At 39.1% G+C, this 20,704-nt stretch overlaps 1 protein-coding gene and 1 long non-coding RNA gene across 3 annotated transcripts in view; both read left to right on the forward strand.

Moving 5' to 3' along the window:
• LOC139769530 (uncharacterized) overlaps window positions 1-4,531 on the forward strand; it is a 37,241-nt gene extending 32,710 nt beyond the window's left edge. The window contains exon 3 of the long non-coding RNA XR_011717583.1: window positions 4,119-4,531. This is a non-coding gene — a long non-coding RNA (uncharacterized lncRNA). The remainder of the gene's footprint in view (window positions 1-4,118) is intronic.
• The window catches only part of Ror (tyrosine-protein kinase transmembrane receptor Ror), a 231,417-nt gene that overhangs the window by 108,110 nt on the left and 102,603 nt on the right, over window positions 1-20,704 (forward strand). The gene's annotated exons all lie outside the window — the stretch shown is intronic.

Here is a 20,704-nt window from a genome sequence, read left to right on the forward strand (position 1 = left end):
AGGATGCGAGCGCATGTTGTCATAAATCGTGCGCCTTATATACTATGCGAAAGTATTGCGCATTGAATGCAGTCTCGCAGAATTGGACGCTCGCGGAAGTGCCGTTCATTTCTCTTGCATAAACCTCTGCCTACGCTTGTACACCTGCCATCGGAGTAAAATTGGCCGAGCTTTCGATACGAAGCACGTACGCGGTCGATTTAATTCACGAAAAGTAACGGCCATACTTCCGAGTCGTTCTTTACCGTAAAACTGCGCCGCGCCGCTCTCGATTGCATATCCGAAGATATATTCCGGATACTCTATTTTATTACATTCAGCATCAAATATCACGTTTAATATTTTCATTAATTTTCCCCTTTAAAAACATTGTCACATCACATTTCTATTTTGTAACAATTTAGTATTTGTAATTTAATATTTTAATTGTCTATCTTTTTTCAATGTATAATTAATCGGCATACGTTCAGTAAATATCCAGTAACAATGATAATGTAATATTCTGGTTTAATTCGCTTAATAATTTCTTTGCCTCCAATATTCGCAAATAATTCTTTGATGGCGCTTACAATTGCAGAAAATCTTTGTAATCTGATATTCCTAAAATTGAATCATTCATTAGCCTGTGATGGTATCAATAATGTTCGGTGCCGGCTGACAAACCCCGTAACGGATGTATAAACGTGTAAATTCGCATTGCGACCTGCAAGTAACAAGGCTCACCTCCTCAACCGCTCATTCCATTTCGGCTTCCAACGCTGTGCACTCCCTTTGTAATAGCTACAACGTTCTATAATTAATTTCAACCCTTCCGGGAATCCATTACCACGTGCACTCGGTCTCACAGATATCACGACGGCACAGTAGCTGAAAGCTCTGTCCATTCAGGATAGAGCCCGTTATTGGGCCTATTGACTGTCTCAACGTGAATACGTCGTCTCATCCGGAGAGCAGCGCTCGTCCCGAATAATAGTAATTAGTGCGACGGTCCTAATAGTTGCTCTCTTTCACACCCTCATTTCGACGACGGTAAGCAGGCGGTTGAGATAAGCGGAAAGGTGCGCTTTATGTTACAATCATTTACATTTTAATATAAATTTGCTAACATAGTCTGAATATCATAAATAAGCTCAGAATTAGTTTTCTATGGATATAATAAATAATGTAGAGTATAAACAAAATTCTGAATCAAAATTTAAAAGTTAAATTTTGAAATGCAGATTTTAGAGAAATACGAGTAAAGATTAAAGAGAGAGAACATATACATATTTTAGATAGAATTTCAAAACTCGATTTTTACGTCATTTTTAAAATTAAAATATCTTTGTTAATTAATTAGAATTTCAATTTTAATTATCAGAATTAATTTCGACCAAAATTAATTATAATCACAGTCCATATTTTAATTTATTATTTGGCACAAACTGCATTTTTATTCTAATAATCGCCGGTATTAAATATATGCATTACGTAACAAAGGGATTTGTTCTTTCCTTTATTAAATACATATTGATATTTAAATAATTTACTTTACGGAATTAATTCGGTTTTAATCGATATTGTTTAAGCGACAGACTTTCCGCGCTCGATCGTTAAAATCGCAACGGGGCTTAAATGACGAGTGACGCGTATAATCGTCGAAAATCCCCGGGCAGAAGCGACGCCGCCTGTAGCTTGCAGCGGCATACGTGGAAGTATTAATCTTGGTATTCCGATACACGCGCGGATAGAGGCGCATTAAGGAAACTTATTGGAAGGAGCAGCCTGTAGCAGACAGTGCGCATTTACCAGCGACCGCAGACTAATACCTACCGATCTACTTAATCCCCGAACCCTTTAGGATGTCAGTGCGCGCGCGGCGCCTGGTAATTAGCAGTCCCATCAACAAACAATGGATACCAATTTACCTAGGATAATGGCGCGAACCACGGCAAGAAAGATTATCCCTTCTATTCAATATATCGGTCTCTGATATTTGCGCGCCAAGTTCGCGTCGAAATTTCACGATCGCGTCGTAAAATATTCACAGCAGCCGCCAAATGTAGCGCTGGACCATCTCGATGGACCACGAATCGATTGCGGTTGGACCTCGGCTTGGAAGCTATAACTACGAGTCTTGTTATTAATCTATTTTCTGTTCTAAAATACTCCGTGTCTGGCTCCACATATTCTATTTTTATATTTTTTTTTTTGTAAAACTTCGCGAGTTTCCATGCAACAGGCAGCCACGTCGCTGACCTAACCGAATCAAATCGAAGGTGAGTTATCCGAGGAAATTGCATTTTCGTTGCGAGAAAGAAACCAAGATAAAGGGGGGCAGTGAACACGCGTAAAGAAGGTAAGATGATCTTCCACGTTGCCATATTGAATTTCATTTGGGTATCCACTTTCATGTGCAGATGACATTCTTTGTCTTCCTGGTCGCGGGAATATTGCATTCTTCCGGAAACCTTTCCTACCTTTCCGGGCGTGGAGGCCTCTCATCCGGTAAAATGAAATTCCTCGTCCAATTTGCTATCCGGTGTGAGTGCAAACGACCTCTATCACTTTCTCGATATAGAAAAAAGAGAGGGACAGATCGATGGGAACCGAACGAGATAGAAAGAGAGGGAAGACCGGAAATCGCGGAAGCCAGAGGGCAAAATGTATCGGGAGACCCGAATGTCATATGTGACACTGGCGATTGCCCGCTCGCCTTTTTCCCCGTTTTTTCGCAGGCTCGTTTCGGCTGCTCTTGCCGCGAAATTCGATATCTCGCGCGCAATAAAATCGAACCTTTTGAGAAGGAGGTCCGTACCTTCGATACGAGTTATTTCCATGGCTTGCACGTCGGATCGAAGAGCGTGGGAGAGCGAACAAACAATAGCGTCGATTTTAAACGTTCCTACGTGCATGCTGCGCCGGTGGACTTTATTTCCAGCGTCTCCTACTCCTTCCGTTCGCTCCTCGTGATCGAAAACAATGTTAATATCCGGGCGCGTGATTCATCCCGAGATTGACGTCCTTGACCCGTTTCGACGACGGAAAAAATTGGGTTTACTTTTTTTCATATGCACTTTTTAATGTTAACGGCATACAAAGCAAAACAAGAAATCCGACAGTAGTAAAAAATGCACAAATTTGCAGAGAACAAACTCATTGCGAAGCATTCGCAAAGAGAGAAAAGAAAGATTTTACTTCCTTGTAAAAAATTAATCTTTCTCTTGTGAGTGGAAATGTTTCCACAACAAATTAAACTTTCAGCAAATATAATTTTAAAAAACTTATTAAACACAGTTTATATATACAGTTATGCTAGAATAGTCAAATTGCAGTACATGAAGCGCCTGAATCTGAATCTATAAAATGTCACATTTCACGAAATTGAGATTTAGATTTTTACGCGCGTGTTTGAGTTTACGGGAAGATTTTACGCAGTCGCATACTTCTGCTCGAATGTCCAGCAGTTACGATCGTGGACGAACTCCTCTCTGCGCGGTTTACTGTAGATGAAATAATATAAAGGTAAAGTGGTATTAAAATTCATCCTCGTTGAACGACGCGATTCCTAGCGAATTTCAAGCTGCAGAGATTTACAGGGAGATTCGTTACATAAAAATTGAGATTTTGCAATTCGCGAGGTTGAAATGCAAATGACGTTCAAAGATGCTCATTTCGAATGGAAGGACGTTTTTGGTTACAGTGAAATATTTCAACCACGAAACTCCTCCGCACTTGAAAAAAAAAACCAACATAATTATTCTACAAGTATTGTCAATACCGTTTCGTCCAACCGAAATGGCAATCGGAACGTCGCACAGTCTCGCGTACCTACTCTCACTTTCCAGCTCGACATCCCAGAAAATCCGCTCGAAGTTCTTAACTCTCGCCTCTCTCTTTCTCTCTCTCTATTTGTCTTTGTCTTTCTCTGAGCTCTCTTCGATATATACTTAATACTAAGAAGCTCAGAGTGGCGCACTTCGAGGAGCACTCAGAGGGCTCATTCCTCCCCTCACCAGTTTCTTTCATTAACGAAGTGTCTTCCTGTTCTTTATTTCGCCGTTTCCTCCGACTCGGGAAAAAGCTAAAAAAAAGCTAACCGATGAAAATTTTTCTCTAATTCTTTTCCTTTTTTTCAGGTAAGTGGTCCGATGCTCTCTTCTCGAAGAACAACGTTTCGCCGATACCAACTCTATTTTTAATCACCGGCTAGGCTGGAGATGGAGAAAAGAAGGTACAACTTTCGCTCGACTACCTTACATAGTAATAAATTGACTTCATTATTTCACTATTACGATATACCGATATATCGACAAATCAGCAATAACATTAATAATAGTGTTACAACAAAATAGTAAGTAATAAATGATAAGATTATCTTCCGTTGATACTTTACATACAATAAGAAGAGAAATATACTGTCGTATTTCCTGACTTCATTTACGTGGAATTACTTTAGTATAATAGTATCGCACGTTGATCGATATAGCGCAATTATAGACGGGGGAAACGGAACCGCTACGAGAAACGGTGTTACTTGTTACGTTTCCCGCGTGCATACATATAACTACATACATGTGGGCGAGAATGACTGTATCGGAAATCTCCGATATTCCAGCTAGCTCGGGGTTGACCCTCAGCATTCGCTCTCGTCTCTCGCTTCTTCGATTTTTTTACTCCGATCCGCATAACATCTGCGCGCGCGACACGATAAACCTACGTGTGTTAGTATAGAAGACCCAGGTAGACGTCGCACGTGACGCAGCACGAGGAGCAAACGTGAGAATCTCTCGGGTGGTTTTGTTTCTCTTTGAAGAGGATCGCTTTCGCATGATGTTTACCCGTAACTAATTAGCCGATTGCAAAGACGGAAACTGCTCTTTCGTTGCACGAGAGCTTCAGACACATTATTCGACAAAGTTATTTTGTCGCGAAAAAATTAATATAAATTTTCATGTTTTAATTATCTAACACGAAAATAGTATATGATTATTATCTTTTTCTTTGAAATTAGGATCTACGTGGTTGAGAATGTCCTGTGTATATTTTTAAAACGTCAAAATGTATAAATCCTGAAACGCTATAAAAATGACTGGTTATTTTTAAACGTATATAAGTCTGTCTCAGTATACTGTCTCAGTAATCCTGCTGAAAACACCAAACTCCGAGAATTTGATGGTATTCTAAATCTAAAAATAAATAGATTTATGTAAGAAAGCACACTTATCCACTTCATGCGATAATAGTAACGTATACTGTTCGCACATCGGTCCTTCAACCGCGCGCCATCGTGACAATAGAGCGCAATTGTGCTGAATTACGTCGGATAGAAGAACAGTGGTTTTATTGTGTGTGAAAACCCCACCGTGTCTAATTGTCGATTCATCTACAGATTGCGAAAGCCGTGTTCCGACTTAAATGCCAGACGATTTACAATGACTGCGCGCGCATATAAACCGCTTACATTTACCAGGAAGGAGGTCACATCGTGTGTATCCTTATCGGCGACGAGCCTATATCGAGGCTGTTGCACCGCGCGACGTGTTTCCCGCATCTCGGCCAGCTATTATGCGTTTTCTCCCTTCGATTGCATCGGATGCATGCCGCACGTCACAGGTACGACGTGTACGGCGTACTCGATCGAAGTGTTCTCGGTTGCACGACGCTTTTTCCCGATCTGTGAGTTTCGACTATGAGTATCCTCGCGTTTATTGTAGCCGTGCATTCGAAGAAAGTGCACTCAAAAGGAGGGACAAATCTCAAAGAAAAATGCAAACAGATTAATTAAAAAATATCTATTATTCGGCTAATTAATATTTGATGGATAATTTTTAATTAATATTATATATATATAAATGGGTATAATATATTTGTCGGTATAATTACAGCAATAAAAATTTTAATTTTGTTTTAAAAAGAGATTCTGTTGAAGCTGTAATAATAATATTTTCCGAGGGTGTTACCGCAAATTCTCGCGAGATTTATAATGAGGTACGTAATGTAAAAATACTGTTGTTCTCTTTTGGGGTGTTGTTACATTTATCCCTTCCGCGGGGTCTTCTTTAATTATGCGAGAATATAAATTATAACTCCCTTAGTTTCAAGCTGTACTCTCATATAATTTTACAGCATATTTTTTTACATGTATATTCCGTTATCTACAAACCGAGAGATTCAGTGGAATAAGGGTCTGAAAGATTGATTTTTAATTTTATATAAATAAGATAGGAAAGGAAAAGAGGAAGAACTATACTCTCTGTGGTTTAGAAACTTGTAAATCTCTTTATTTTACCTTTCACAATAGAACTGCATCGAAAATCGTAGTAAATCGGGCAAATTTCCAACTTTCCTACTTGGAATAACATAAAATCCCATCTTTTTAAAAACTCATTACAGATGAAATAAATTCGAACATTACCGCTCTCTGGAATGATGTACTATTATATTCGATTTATCATCGAAATTCGCAGTTTTAGAAAAACTACTGTGATAGAGCCTTTTTCGCGGCGCCCGCCGAGATTAAAGCGCACGCAAAGCCGATGACGTGTCGCGATTACCAGCTCGCGGGAATACCCCGTGAGAAATCCTAAGACGTTTGTGATGATATTAGCTTTAACAGTTCGGACGTAGTTTATTTCCCTTGTAAATTCGCCAGGGTGCTGGCACGAATGTGTACGCGTAATGCGCGGATGTGTACGCTCTCCACCTGTCTGTCTCTTTCTATCTCTCCCTCAAGACTTTACGTGCACGCGCCGTGTGTGCCCGCACATAAGTGAATGGAATTTGCCTAGCCGTCTCCCCGCGGAATTTCATTTTCCGACCCATCCACCATCACCAAAGTCCTCACCCGTTTCTCCTCTGCTCCTGCATCCGCACCTCTTCCCCCAGAGACAGCGCGGCGAGATCCTGAGGGCGGTGTTATGTCACAATTTGCAGGCTGACAGTCGCGATTCATCGTGATCCCGAGGACGAATTCGCGTCCCCGCTCTTCTCGGTAAGAGGGTGTAAAAAATGGGCACGTTGAGGGTAAAGCGAAAGAGATGTGACGGCAGCTCAGGAGAGGCACGTACGAAATAAGATGCGCGTCCTGGAGAAGACAGATGACGCGTCTCCGCATTGAGAGGAAATATTTCTGGTCAAGAGTAACGCTCCTTATAGCGTGCTATTCGCTGCCTTATCATTCTTGACCGTCTATCTTCTATCTTGACCGATATAAAAGCAGGAGATAATTAAATGTCCTGCCAGGAAATAAAATCAGATGATTACGAAGCGAAAATGATTGGAAAAGCAATTTTTATTTTTTTCTGTTTAATTAATTGAATTATTAAATGTATATTAAATGAAATAACGGGCGATTCCAAAGATCATAAATCCATAAGCTTTTCCAGCGATACATTTTAACGATATATTAGGATACATTTCCGTTAATGTAATTCACTGATTCAGATTTAGAGAGTAAATTTCTCCATTTCGACGAAAACCACAATGTTAGAAATGAATTTCTCTACCTTTCTGGACCCACCCGTCTGACTCCACCGAGTCGTCTGAAAGGACGGAGAAATTTCTAACATCTTGCGGTTTTCATTAGAGTGCGGAAATTTGCGGGGACGCGTATACTACACGTTGGAATATTCCAACGGAATCGTTAGACATCTCGGAGAGACATCCGGAGTCTCTCTATTCTGCGAGCTACCTTGACTTCGTTAACGACTGTCACGTAGCGCTTATCATCGTCCATAGACCGCGCGATTTAGACTCGCTTGTCACGATATGTTTTTCTCGGGAGAACCTTCTGCAACGGCTGCATACGACCTAGCTTTTTGTCGTTTGCTTCCGCAAGGAGAGGTTTCTCCGGCAAAAGCAATTCCCGGACTCGGACTCTACAAATACATAGCTGCATGGAATAGGCGAGACAGTAACGCAAGTAGCCTTTTGGTATCTTGCAAGTGGCAGCTGTGCCCCGTCGGCACAACGTACCGAACAGGTTCACCGATCGAACGAACGAGGAATGTCTTTGTGCGCAGTACACTAAATGTCTCCGCGAACGCTCGCTCGGCTTTGCCAATTATTCAGCACTCTTAACAATTGAGTTTATGGCTTGATCAGACAGCGTACGAAGGCTTTAATTTAGAATTCTCAAAGATATTTTTAAATTTCCAATTAAAGAGATTTTATTAAAAATAATGAAAATTTTTCTATGATATATGGTTAGCTTCCGAATAATAAACAAACAAATAATATAATCTTGTTCTTTACTTCATGATTTTAAGTGTATTTTACGTTTTTATTTGAAAATTAACTTAAATAAAATTAATTTTATAATTAATTTTTTTTATATTTATGTCATATCATCGTATCTGATTAGTTTAGTTTAATTATTAATTATTTAAAAAATGATAGACTATCGGAATAAATCAACGTGTTTGACTATCAAAGATTTTTATCCGAAAACCAATACTTCCATCTACTTAAGTTTGCCAAAAGAGCAGTCGTTTTTATTTTTATATACAAAATAATGGCAAGATAATGGCCTCCACGAGATCATTAATCTGTTAATGGCAGTCTCGCGGCTCATCCTTGTATCGTCGATCTCTTCCCTCGCGTTTTCCCTTTCCCCGCATAAACACAGGGCGAACAAGAGGCGATGGCCCCTCCCCCGTTTACCCTCCCCAATTTGGATTCGACGAGCGTGACTGAACGGAAACTGCGTAATCTGCGTAATACCCGTAACACACCATTATGTTATTACATCGGGGTGTTACGTGTCCACCCACGCAGTGCCGCCTGCACAGCTATAGAGCGGTGCATATAGCGAACGCTATAACGATGCGCTGCGCGCTGCGCTGTTCGGCGCGGGTGAGAGGCATTAAAAGGCTCTTAACGTGTCTTTAAAGAGGGTTTGAGGGATGTCGAATCCGCGGATATCATTCGGCGTACATTTCAACCATAAATATTAACAGCGAGAGTCGGCTGAAGCTACGAGAGTCGGATGATGCGCCACTCTCGACGTTTACGTCCCGGGGATTACGACCGAGAGTTTTTGCGACTTTCCTTTTTTTTAAATCCATCTCGAAATAACCCTCTATCTCGCGATGATGGGGAAACTCAAGTGATACCAGTTTATAGCGAACTACGTGCATTTGTGAAAAACATTCAAAATCCATGTCCTCTCTTTATTAGAGGGAAAAAATCTGCAGCAGAAGTTAATTATTATCGAGAGACCGTATCATTGCGAAACTCAAATTACTCGAATCTTCCTGTTGGTGAAATTGCGGGCTCGGTGTTTCGAATCGACATTTTCGAACTGCGGCGCGATTTTATCTGATGAATTCCCAACATCTCTAAGCTTGTAGATATCCCAAATAACTTCCGGTGAATCAATTCCCACGAGATCCGCATAACGCTCCGCGAAGCGTAGCCGCCTGTATTTCCACTAATCGATACCCGCGTAGCGCCTTGTTTTAATGAGTGCTGACGTTTACAGCGGCTGAAACGCGATCGTCCGGCTCTTAACGGGGATGAATTTACGCGCGGTATAATTTCATGGACCGTTTCTCATGTATGTGTATGCGAACACGTCTCTGGATAACCGTGGTGACTATAATATGCTCGGCGGGCATCGAACGGATAGGAAGATTTTCTCTTCACGAATGAGAAAGCGTGCATAGGGCGAGTGACCGCTATGCACTGGGTGGTTCAGTTTCAATGGTTAGGTGAAGTTATATCCTGCTTGACAAAAATTCTCAGGGGAATCTAATTATTGGAAATGAAAGAGCTCTTGCGAATTAAAATGTGAAGATCTGAATATATTATATTTACATAATACTTGCTCTTTGATTAATTTGATTGACTCGATAAAAATTTAACTTTAGCTTTGTTTGCTACATGATACATGAACGTTGAGAATTGAAAAGTTTTAATGAGTGGTAAACTTCCATCGATACTTTTTGCAAATTTAAATCCTTTTAAGAATTATACATTAGATATAATTAAATTTTGCAGATTATTGGCGCATTTCTATCTTCGTTAATAAACATTTTTTTTTTTCAAAATTGAATGTATAATCTTTTAGCGAAAATTACTAACACCGTGTAAGATCACTGTTATACCGCAAGTATACACGGTTAAAAAATTTATCTAGTATGTCTGAGCCACCCTGTGTGCGTATGTGTGTGTAGCGAGCTGACGTCGTCGCCACTATGCAAGTCGGAAAGTTTATGCACCGCGTTGGATTCCCCCGACTAGTCCGGTCTTTCCCCCTTTATAAGCTCACCCGAGCTATACGTATCGCGGCACCAGTATTTTACTATTCTCATTCCATTTTCGTATGTCGCGCTTTCGCTCGGAGCGAATCGCGGTATAACATTAAGAGCGTTGTTTACTGTTACCGCGTGTTACATTGTTCGGGATACAAGACTCTTACGGTGCGCCATGTATATACCGCGTGCTATCTATTCGCACCTTATGCATTTGCATGTTAACAACGGCGTGCTTGCAAATTCACAAAAGGTTTTGTGAAATTGCGTGACTTTTATGTAAAATAAATGGAACGCTATTCTTCACTTTCTATCTCGATATAGAGTATATAATTTTGAGAATTCTAATATGAATACGATATCATAATCAGTACATATATCAGTATTAATACCTTTATGAGATAAAATAATTATTAATTTTATTGATATATTCATGTGAAAAATATTACCCTAAAATTAATGTATTTATGTATTAACATTAATTAATGTATTTATGTATTAACATTAATTAACGTATTAACATTTGAATTTGAATTTTTAAATTCAAAAATTGATTAATGATTAATGTATATTAATTAATTCAGCAGATTATTGCCATGTTACAAATAATTATTTTTGGTTACAAATAAATTTGTATTCTGCTTTTTATAAGACAGAATGTAGAAACATATTATTCGATTTTGGTATAAAGAGGCATTTGATTGCCCTTATAACAGTCAAATTGCTGTCAAATCATTTCTTCTCAATGAGACTCATTATCTGTTACTTATTACACGAATTTTTCTGCGATTTTTTCTTCAATAACTACTTGAGGTTTCCTTCTTTGTTTCATTTCAAGAGTTCGCGATCGATAAAAGGTACGCGAGTTGAGGCACCGTATATACGTCCACGACATTCGTTTTGCGTTCAACATTTTCGCACATGAATTAAGGTTTCTCTAGAATTTTCTCGCGGAAGAAAATGAAAATTGCATCTCGCATTAACCCTTTGGGCTGGCAGAATTTTCCATGAAGATTACCAGAGAAAGGGAGAAAGAAAAGATAAAAATTCGATTTCTCGCAACTACGTTACGCATCTGAAAGTCGGATTCTTCTTTCGTAGTAATAACGTAGCTAGATTAAATTCGCTTCGCGCGTATATTCCAGAGATAATATCGAAAGTCGACTGCGTCAGCGAAAAAATTAATATATCTAGTCCAGAAATTTATTATAACGCGTGCTGCATTACTTACATGCATCCTGATGATATTCTTATATTAAAGGAATTTTTAAAATGCTTCGAACTGCATATTATTAGTGATATAAAACATTTTTGGTTAAAAATAAAAATTTTAAAACAAAAAAAAGACGACGACGACGCGCCTTGAAGCGTGGTTGGCAGCGAGCATTTATTTCACTTAAGAAGCGTATTCGTGAGCGTAGAAGACGGCACTCTTCACTCTCGAGATGCAATTATTCCTAATTATTTCAGCACCTCGGCAAGAAGGAAAGAAAGGGTAAGCTAGAGAGAACTAGAATTAAATTCGCCGTAAGTACTGCCAGTTAAGACGCGTGTGTATGTGTTAAGCTCCGTTCACACTAGCAGGAACATAAATCACCCTTTAACTGCGTACATTATTCACTCCGACTAAAATGTTAGTTATGAAAAATGCCTTTCTTCCCATTATCGCAGTAGGTAAAAAATATACCGTGTCAAATGTACGTCGTGTGGTGCTGTTGCAAAAATTTTGAAAAATGTAGAAGTACTATAAGAAAATATTAGTGCCTCATGAACATTAAAGAAGGACAAGTCAGTTCCGAGCTGCTAAAGAATATTTCTTTAAAACTTCAGGTCTCTGAGCGTCTCGTGGATATTGTGCGGCATGTGGACTGGCCTCGGAAGCATGCAGCGGTCATAAATTGTTATCAACGCTCGTGCATTTACGATTCACCTGCGAACTGCCGGATCCGGAAATTCGTAAAAGCATCGTGAATTATTCGCGGTCGCGTCTCGCTGCGGGGAGGGTAGGCCGGCACAGCCGTCGTCGGTGTGAATATATCCTAACGCGCATCGGTTTTTGCACGGCGCGAAATGCAACGGGTGGCCGCGATCGCTTGTAAATGCACGCCACGTAAAGGGATAGGTTCACTCATTAGGTGGTAACTACGAGTATCCGCTAACCGACTCCGCACCTCGTCGGCAACAACGAACGTGGCGCGGCTAGGAAATTCACGTTGCGAGACGACGTGGCCGGGCACGTCCACAATAGAATTACAACTGTCGGCGATTCGTGTACGTCGTCCTCCCTCGGTGTTTATTCTCCGGATACAAAGGGTGAAGAGAGAATGAGAGAGAAAGAGAGAGAGAGAGAGAGAGAGAGAGAGAGAGAGAGAGAGAGAGAGAGAGAGAGAGAGAGAGAAAGTCCCAGCCCTGAGTGTATATTACAGTTAGACCGAGCTCGTCAAAGCGATGCTCGTATGGGATCATTATTACGTACACAAAGTACGATGCCGAGAGGCGGGAGTGAAAAACCCAGGAAAACGATAGTGTTGTGATGAAGTCTGGATAATTGTAGCTTGGATATTTGAACGTTAAGTAGTAGCACGGTATCGAAGTTCGTTCCGCAAATTAAAACAGATCGTTCATGTGTGATGCTGTGCGATGATACAATCGGACTATTTGTTATATGAATGTTCATATCAGTCGTAACTGTAGAACTTTAGAAAAATTAAAAAAAATCACAGATTATAAAAACGTAATAGAATAAAGAAATAAGAAAAGGAAAACTCTCGCGATATATTTTCTTCTTGCTTGACAAAAAACATTTCTAATATCTATAATCTAACTCTTTTAAGAATTGAATTTATTAGTGAATCAAATCATAATTGAGCGTCGCGATTATATATTTCTGATATTATGGCACAATATGTGTGTGTGATAATTTTGTGTTATATACATTTCAGATGTTAAGTCATTTATCGTGACTTATATAAAAGTAGCTTAGAAATATATTAGTTAATAGTTTGATATTTATAATGGTTTTAAAAACATACATCGTAATTTTAAGAAAAATCAATTTATATTACAACGTCCTGTACAATATTGGTTAATTATTGATTTATCATAGATCTAGTACCTATAATGATGGCTGAATAATGCGGTGCAAAAGAAAGAAAAACGTATATCGCAGGGCGATAAAGAACACGATGCAAAAGTTAGGTTATTAGGAGCAGAAAGTTCGGCGGTTGTAGATAAAGATTCATCGCCGGCGTAAATATAGGTAAGTCCGATGCGGAGTTTTCGCGCTAATGAAATCCCGAGATCAGAGGAGGCGGCGCACGTTCTTATCGCCTTTAATGCCGGAAAATTTTGGCCAAACTTTACGACCGAAGTCAGAAGGAGTCGCGACCTCGGCTGTCGTGGAGATGCGTCTAATTGAAAAAGTAGTTTGCGTTGTCGTTAATGAGCGAGTTGTCTGTCGCCTTCGTCTCTTCTTGCGACGAACGACGGGAGTTCCATAATGCTGACGTCGGCGAAACGAAACTTTCAATTAAAAACTCAGGAAAGGTATAATTTCGGAGTAACGATGTGAATCTCACTTGAACTGCTTGATTTCCCTAAGGCACTCGACCAGCGAGAAGGACGACTAATCAGATTCCATTAAAATTTCATATCGAACGGGGTGCCCGATTTTGACAGGGACGTTAAGTTGATAGGATGAAAAAATTGGAAGAATTTGGAATATGTAAAATGATGGTGGTAGAATTCTGATTTTTGAGTTTTAGATTTCCCTGGACAGATCTCGTTAGACATTGCAAAAATTGCGAAAGTATTATTCATTTAATTACTTTTATATGAAAGCATAGCACGAAAACTCTCTTTCTCTTTCTCTCTCCTCCCCTTTCCCTCTTTCCCTCTCTTTGGTTTCGAAATTTTATACTCTATTGTCCACACGTGAATAAGCGCAGTAAATATATATAAAACACCAGCTAAAATTTATGAGTTATTCTCTGCATATTTATGCGTGATAATAAATAAAATGTAAACATGTTTAAAACGGATAACATAACACGTAAAATAATATATATATATATATGTATATATATAATTTTATTTATTATATTTTTAATTACATAAAAATGAAAATAATAACAAATAATGTAACACGTTTTACAATGTTTGTTTGTTTTATATTTCTACCCTTTCAGTATTTTCGTCGCATTATTCGAAAGGCTAAGCTTTCAGATGAATGAACTTTAAACCGCAATACATTGCTAGAAACAGACAGACGGGGAGATGATAAATCGGTGCTGTAAAAATTTACGAGCGGAGGTACGAATTGAAACGATGAATTGCGCCACCGTATCGAGCGAATGGTCCTGGGAATTCGACCCGTTAGTTCTTATCTAGGCAGGACGCGGCTTCCCCGCAGGATATAGGTCGTAGTGTGTAGAGAATGTATTGGACCCTCCCCCACCCCTTCGTCTCTCTCTCTCTCTGCCGACATCTCCGTGTCGGTGGGTCGTCCCTTTATAAAGCCAAGTTGGGATAAGACTCCCTCGGGAGACTCCTGGGTCCAGGGGGATGATGTACTCGCCTCGAAACTGCTGATAGTATCCTGGGAAAAACCGGAGAGGCGTTCGTTCGAAATCTATGTAACCTCGTTCGTTCCTGCTTCTCTTTGTTCTCTTTTTAACTTCCGTTCTCTTTGTTCATTTTAATCGTTTTTCTCGCAAACTTTCTTCAATTCCTTCTTTTCCGCTTCCTTAATTTTACTCGGATACTTATTCAGATTTACGTTTTGGTGCTATTATAATTATTGCCTATTTCTGTTATTGTTATTGGTTTGATTAGTGCTATACTGAGGGTTAATAGGCCATAGAGAAACCGTTACTGCTAATTGTAATTTGTGGAATTTTCTTTGTTTATTGGAATAAGAAACTAAATTGAAAAAGAAATTATTCTGAAGCAAAATTCATAAAAAAATTGTGAATATTAGACAAGAGTCTGAAACGTTTTATTCTATTTAAGATTAAGTTATCTATATCCTAAGTAGCAGATACTAAATAAAAGTCGTAAAGAAGTAACGGAGTTCTAGGGGGTACGTAAATCGATTATCCTTCCGCTTTCTCGCGCTCCCTTCAATTGACTCCGCCGTCTTTTTTCTTTCTCCCTTTCCGGTTCTTGTACACTTCGCAAGAAAGCCAAACTCGCAATATTGGCCTCACTCCGGGAAGAAAGTTTTGGCGCGATAAGACGACAAGTGTTGGATACCGCACGAGAGTATCCTAAAGATTCGGATTCTGATGCGAGGGAATAGTCCGTGGGCAAGTGAAACTCGATCTGTAGTAAAGGAAATACGCAAAAGAAATCTATTTCCATTATTTTTAATATGCGAAACAATTCCAGCGATACGAAAGTTATTAAATTCATTATTAATAATGAAATATATTTTGAGATTTAATTATCGTATAACAAGAGAGAAAAAGTAAAATTAACGGTCTAATTCTTTCAGTTTTTAGTGTAGAGAGAAAATATAAACTGTAACTTAAGAGAGTGAGAGTGAGAGAGAGAGAGAGACTTTAATTAAATTTTAACTTGTTACTAATTTATTAATATTTTGTATAGCAAGAAATAACGTACAATAAAGGGCTTAAATACCGGTACTAAAAAAGTTCACATTTTAATAATTGATATGGTTTGGTTGCAATTCTTTCTTGTGCAATTTTGTTATTTATTGTAACGTAAAAAGATGTATTGTACATATAAAAACAAAGTGCTTCTTGATTTTTTATCAACATTTTAATTATCTCATTAGTTTAAATCTAAGATTAATATAGGTTTCAGGAGCTTGTATATTTTACGGTAAATATACATACCTATATAACCAATTGCTTTTATTCTAACTCTATTTCTATTTTAATTAAAATTACTGAATCAGGTCGCGGAATTGGATATCGCGATGACGTCCTCGATATTACGGTATAATTTACGCCCGTATAATTCAAACTCTACACCTACAAATTTAATTAATTTAACCAGTCAGACATTTACTATTTGTTCATTTTGCATTGTGGTATTTTTCGTTGCAAAACGCTTCTATTTCCCGCTATACAATCCCCGCTACAAAATGTTTGTACGGTTTCTCTGTTCTCGCGATACTTTTTTCGTCTTTTGTCGCGAGTTAAAAATCGAGCGATAAATCGATATCGAACTTATAAACACAAGATTCGCACTCTTCCACATTCTCACGATTAGCAGTACACCGCCGATCTCCCTTCATCGGTTTATCGGCCGCTTAAAGAGCCAACCGCTACCGGCTCTTATCGCGTCCTTATCGCGACTGCAAGATGCAGTTCCGTTGAGGTACACGCCGTTTTAACCGGCTGGAATCGAGGCCACTTGGAGAACTGGCTCGACGACACGAACAAATTTTTAGTATCTACAACCGTATCGGTGGATTTATCGAATTTATACGAAATTAATGGAGTGATGATCTTAGACGAGCGCTATTAAACGATCGATTAATCCGCCTCTTAATTTCCGCTAGTTGCTTTGCGACGCCAAGAATATTTGTATAATTGTCGGACTGCTAGTTTTTCTGTTTCTATTTCTTTCTCTCGGCCGGCTCGGGCAAGCACTTCCAGAGTGGACATTTTATTGCCTCGTATATGTCGGCGATTTGATGCGAGTCACGTCTTACCTCTTATTAATTCGAAACATCCTTGCTCTGGGAATGCTGTAATTAATTGCGTGGAAGAAGAAGCGTGTATCGTAAACGCGCTTTTAAAAGTCTTTCCCTCATAGAATAAAACTTCTTTTTCAAAAGCGAATAGTGAATGTTTTGGCCACATGACGTAGATATCGTATAAGAGTATCCTAATAAGAACAATATAGAATTAATTTCAATGACGGATTACTGGACTGAATAGAAATCTGAATTACTTTTTTTAACGAAATTTTAAGAAAAATCATTATTCTATGTAGTTCCTTAATGCTGAAGAATGTATAATTAAATGAATGTATAATTAAATCTCAGTTTATTTATATTAAGCAAACTTAAATAAGTCAGAAGTAAGTGAGGAATAAATTTTATGTCACTCAAAGCTTTACTCGCAAAATGCCGTTTTTGATTGTTTGTTTTGGAAACGCTGTTCTGTTTCACGTTTCATGCTTTCACGGAAAAAAAAAATCAATCGCATTTTGCACAAAGAACTTGGCATGAAAATTTTATCCATTCTGAACGCCGTATTGAAAATGAAATTTCACACGAGGATGACGAGCGGCCGGGAGAACTGCGTTCGGCCCTTTGTTTTTACGGGAATTTTGTTTTTTTTTCGCCGAGGGGGTGAAGTGCATTCCAGGAAAAAAAAACTGGAGAACTCAAAAGTCGACTTTTGCATGAACTGGCGGCAAATCGACGACCGATTGTGCGGACCGATTCGCGAAGGGTACAGAATCGATCGATCAGTCAGTCAGTCAGTCAGTTTGCCCAACGATGAGCTTCTGGCACCGCGATTCCCGAAAATTGCGCCTTCGCTCGTTTTCGCTCCCCGAGGCTCTTTATGGAGGCAATGCAATTTACCGACAACGGTCTGTATACGTTGGTGGAAAAAAAAAGTACACGCGCGTGTATGTACACAGGGTACGCGTACCTCGCCTCGGGACGACGCGACGTTAATTGAATTTTTAGACCCGCGTCATTCGGCGTGACTTTTCATAACGCGTGCCATATATCTGCGGGTCATTCTGCTTTCGCGGTGGCGGTGCCGCAAATCGAAAAAGGGGACAAAGAAAGATGAAGACTTTCTGTGCATTTTGTTTGACGAACGTCATAGAATTTTGCGAATTTTGTTCGTGGATACGCGATTCTTCGGTTAGAAAGACCTTTTCCTATACGATCCGAGAGTTATCGATCGCGGATTATCCGTAAACGCAGCGGCTTTCAGTCGCTGAACGAGCGTGATAAGATGCAAAGAATGAAATTTGAAATGATTAAGTGGAATCGATGTCGCAATTTCTATGATAACTAGCGCAGTGATATGTCTCTTTGATCATGGAATATGGGATTATCATGGACAATAACTTTCAGGTTGAATTTGGTTATAGAACTAGTTTATAGTTATGTGAAAATGTGTCGGACACAAAGTTGCCGCAACTCCCGAGCGACCATGTCGCTCATTTCAAAACTTTCAAAATGCAATTCCAAAGTATTGTACATTCCTTTTTATTTTTCTTACCTTCATTTTTCTTCTAACTTTTTATCTCTTCCTTTATTTCTTTGCTAACACTGCAAGTGTGGTCTGTGTATATATGTATGTGTGCGCGGGCTTTTCTACACTGAACTGATGGAAATTATCTGCGTTATTCTAATGCAAAAGGAAAGATAGTGACTTTCTTTAGCTTTGATCGATGGGCATATTTAGGAGAGTCATAAAAATCCATACGGTGATTTAATTATTATCCATTATATAGGTTACTGCATTTTATACGTATGTATATCACCAACCCCAACTTCGTTAAACCAGTGAAGGAAAAGTATAATTTTAACTGTCACCGCACTGAGAGTTAATTGATCCTGTCATTGGGATTCCGAAGAATCCAGTACCGCGCGTTCAATGAGCAATGGTATAAATTTAATGAAAACGCCACTGCAAATACATCGAGAATTAATTAGTCCCGTTCTCATCGGCGTGCCTAGAAATCGATGCCCGAGCAAAGCGCTACGCGCCCCTATCTACGTTCGCGCCAATCTAGTTCCACCTAGAGAGAGCTCCAGATCTACCTCCAGCGTTCCGGTCGATAATTAAATTTCACCTATACCGGGTCTGCCGAATATTAGTCTCGGAGGCATTGCCCGTTGTTCCTCGGGAGAGCCATCACCACGACACTGTGGCGCGCACCACGATCATAAATTCTCGACCGATCGGTATGGAGCGCGCGAGAATGGAGATAATAGATAGGGAGAAGGAGAACGAGAGAGAAGTAAAGCCGGGGAGTAAATTCAGGTAAACGCGCGGCGAGAGAAAGAGAGAGGAAAAAAGAAAGGGTTACGCGTAGTGTTCTGAATCTATCACCATTTTTTTAATTTGTTTGTTTCTTTTTGTAAAAAGAAGAAAAGGGGAGAAAATATCGTGTGTGCCTTCAAATTTTTTCCATTAATTCTCATATTTTCCATTGCATACAACTCGGAAACTATTAGACTTTCATGATCTTTGTTAGCATGAAATCTACTCTGCATCGCTCTAAGAATCCGAATATACAAAACGAATGACAATAGCCTCACGACAATACCCTGTACACATAAATTGCAAGGGTGAGATTCCCTTTATAGGGTTCGTTGCGTCACCGTCGTCCGTGTGCATATATAGTCTCGATGGAGGGATGACGTAGCCCAGAGCATTATATAAATCCCCGAAATTATGGAATCTCGCGTACCCGCGGGTTCGCTGCGTTCATCATAAAGCTCGTCTCTCGTGCCGGCGTGTGTGCCTCGCAAGATATCTATATGGCCCTCATTTCGCTAGGCCGTTATTCGTTCCCGATATTATGCGTCGCTTCTCAATAAGAGAGATTCCCCCAACCCTCTCTCTCTCTCTCTCTCTCTCTTCTCTCGGCAAAAGTATACCATGTAATAATAACAGCGACCGCAATATCATGTCCAAGGGTGCAAAGGATAAAATAAACATAGGTTGCTATTTTTCAATAATGAAATGGAACTTCATCCAGTTCAGTAAGAATGCTGAATGTAACTCTGAATATTCAAAGATTCAAGAGAATATTTGTACGTGTATTGGATGCACTTTATTAATTAACTGCGTTCTCTTTACATATTATTTATTTTTTCATCACTAGCCTTTTTTCTCTATATTCTTAAGATGGAGCAGTTTTTTTAATATTAAAGAAATTCCATTCTACTTAATAAATAATAAAATGGTTATAAAACTAGAGAGTAACTTTCTCTGATACATAAAATTTAATTAATTTAATAACGGTGAACATGAAGTATTAGCAATAAAGCAATATTTTTGTTGAAGGAAAAGAAGTTCTGACAATCAATGCGTTGGGATAAAATATGAATTAATTTCAACTAGAACTAATCATCATTTTGTGTTAAAATATAGTTTAAAATTATATGTAACGATAAATATTATTTCCACAATTAAAATGCTACAATATATTAATATGATTTGAGCGTAGCGTTAAATTAATGGCAATGTTTGCTTCTAAAAAAATCTGCTTTTTGCAATAAACCATGTTACACGTAGCATTACATGCAATTTTATCGCGAGTTGTTTTCCATTAATATCCCATGCCAATTGAACTTCGCTTAACCAACCAATCAAATGATTAACAGCGGGGCGCCGCGCGCCGTTGCAGAGTGCTCGCGGCAGATGCAGCGTCGAGATTTACAAAGGGAATATCAAGTCCGCCTGTAATTAGCGTGCCGCGAAATTACAAGCGGTTCCGCGGTGTAGCGAAAATATGAT

The sequence above is a fragment of the Temnothorax nylanderi genome, unplaced genomic scaffold, assembly GCF_030848795.1.
Source record: "Temnothorax nylanderi isolate EJ_2023f unplaced genomic scaffold, tnyl_v1.0 TNYL_tig0023_pilon, whole genome shotgun sequence".
NCBI classification, from domain to species: domain Eukaryota; kingdom Metazoa; phylum Arthropoda; class Insecta; order Hymenoptera; family Formicidae; genus Temnothorax; species Temnothorax nylanderi.